General features: G+C 45.8%; 2 non-coding genes across 2 annotated transcripts in view; one reads left to right on the plus strand and one right to left on the minus strand.

Annotated features, from left to right (window-relative positions):
* TRNAM-CAU (transfer RNA methionine (anticodon CAU)) overlaps positions 1–26 on the plus strand; it is a 72-nt gene extending 46 nt beyond the window's left edge. The window contains exon 1 of the tRNA in view: positions 1–26. This exon is cut by the window's left edge and continues 46 nt beyond it. This is a non-coding gene — a tRNA (tRNA-Met).
* Positions 27–1,318: 1,292 nt separating this feature from the next.
* TRNAI-UAU (transfer RNA isoleucine (anticodon UAU)) lies at positions 1,319–1,408 on the minus strand. Its single transcript is given in 2 exon segments — positions 1,319–1,354; positions 1,371–1,408. It is a non-coding gene; the product is annotated as a tRNA-Ile (tRNA).
* Positions 1,409–2,275: the final 867 nt, after the last annotated feature.

A 2,275-nucleotide genomic window follows, 5' to 3' on the forward strand; every position in this document is an offset into this window, starting at 1 on the left:
TCCGGGTTCGATTCCCGGCGGGGCCTATGCTTTAAGTATTCTTTTGTAACCGTAAATACTTTTAGGTAGGCTCTCTCTCTCTCTCTCTCTCTCTCTCTCTCTCTCTCTCTCTCTCTCTCTCTCTCTCTCTCTCTCTCTCTCTATCAGCCGAGAGGCAAGTTGATATGTGCTGGGCGGGTGGGTGGGTGGGTTGCAGAGTGGCTCGCCGTCTTATGGCAAGAACTTCATCGCTCTCACTCAGTCACACAATCTACATTCTTTGTGGCTGGCTGGGGAGAGAGAGAGAGTGAGAGAGTTCTGGCTTATGGGTTCATCTAACGAGATTCTACCAAAAGGCAGAGCAAGCGCGTAACGCTCTCCGCAGAGAAATATATTGTCACGAAGAAAAAGATCAAAGTGGTAGGAGTAAGGTGTTGTGATGTGTTATGTCTGGGAAGGAGAGGTTGTATGTTTGTGGAGTGAGAGCCAGCAGACAATGTCTGGGTGAGAATGGAAGGTAAGAAAGCTGCCTGAGTCAGAGGAGTGGTAATTAACAGCCACTAAAATGCCACGTGGTGCCTGGAAACTGTAGTGACGTAAGTGACATGGGGGCCTGCATGGGTCTGCTGGTGGTTGTGGGGGGGTTGTCGTCAGAGACCAAATATAAATGTTGATGTTGCATGACATTAAGGTGAGGCTGTTGTGTGGTGTGGCGGGAAAGGTAGTATAATATTGGAAGCTGGTAATGTGGTATCGTACTCAGGCATGAAGATCTGAAAGATCTGTGTGGCTGAACACGACGGAGCGACCTTCAGGTATTATGATGGTCTGACCTTTGACCTGACCATTAAGACTTTATTTCTGTGTTTTTATTACGTCAGGAAGTCATAGACCAATCCAGCAGGAACACTCTCATGGAGTATTGTGAAACTAAAGATAACATACGCTGTGCATACATCGAGGAAGCCAGACTTTAACACGGAAAAACACGAACAAAATAAGAAGATAAACACATTCAGTCCTGTAGGTAAAGGTTGTGTGTGTGTGTGTGTGTGTGTGTGTGTCTGTGTGTGTGTGAAAGTGATTCATGGGTGGTCAGGCTGACAACGTCATTAGGGGACCTGGTCAATAATGTGAGTGAGGTTCCACTGCTGTAAAGTTAGCCTTGCTAATCGTTGTAGTGCCATTGATTGCCATGGCTGGAGACGAACCCTGGCCTATTGATTGGGAGCCAGAGACCACTTGGGAAACCTGACCATCGTAGAGTGAGGATCGAACTAACTACCCTGACATTATGACTCACTAGCATCCTACTGCATCATCCAGGACATAAAACCTCTGCCCCAGGTGAGGTTCGAACTCACAACCCCGGCATGGCTCAGCAACTGTCGTATAAGTACCGTGCGCTAACCAGTTGCGCCACTGGGGCTTCTGAATTATTTGGCTGCAAGACGTAATGGAGCCAGAGCCTCATGGATGAGAAGCAGCGATCCTTCAAGACATGGTCACATCCAACTTACTGAGAGAGTCAAGTAGTGAGCCATCAACGTGGGCAAGCAGTGTCGTGGGTGTTGAGACACACTAAAGTAATCATTTTTCTCTCAATAAGGAAAGACGACCCTTCCAGGTATTGCGACGAGGTGGGGAACCCCATAAACGATTATCTTTGATGACAATAATTACAAACAATACGTTCCTCATGTTGAGGACAACGAACACGAAGTAAAGTTCCTCAGCGACTCCAAGATACGAGCACAACTCCAGGAATTCTAGTCCACAAATCCCTCACGCCGTAAACGATTTGTTTACCTTGTGCCAGGGTAGATGATGTTGTCCACGCTGCAGACGAGGTTTGTGGTGGTACTAACGATAATACACTTGTTATCTATCATGTAGGTACTAACGATAATACACTTGTTATCTATCATGTAGGTACTAACGATAATACACTTGTTATCTATCATGTAGGTACTAACGATAATACACTTGTTATCTATCATGTAGGTACTAACGATAATACACTTGCTATCTATCATAGCGCAAGGAAACAGACGAAAGAATAGCCCACCCACCCACATACACACGCAAATATACATACCTATACATGGCAACGCATACATATATATACACACAGAGACATATACATGTATACACAGGAACATAATTCATACTGTGTGCCATTATTCATTCCCATCGCCACCCCGCCACACATGAAATAACAACCCCCCTCCCCCGGCGCTAGAAAAGACAACAAAGGCCACATTCGTTCACACTCTGTCTCTAGCTGTCATGTAAT

Source organism: Panulirus ornatus, chromosome 43 (genome assembly GCF_036320965.1).
Source record: "Panulirus ornatus isolate Po-2019 chromosome 43, ASM3632096v1, whole genome shotgun sequence".
Taxonomy (NCBI): Eukaryota; Metazoa; Arthropoda; class Malacostraca; order Decapoda; family Palinuridae; genus Panulirus; species Panulirus ornatus.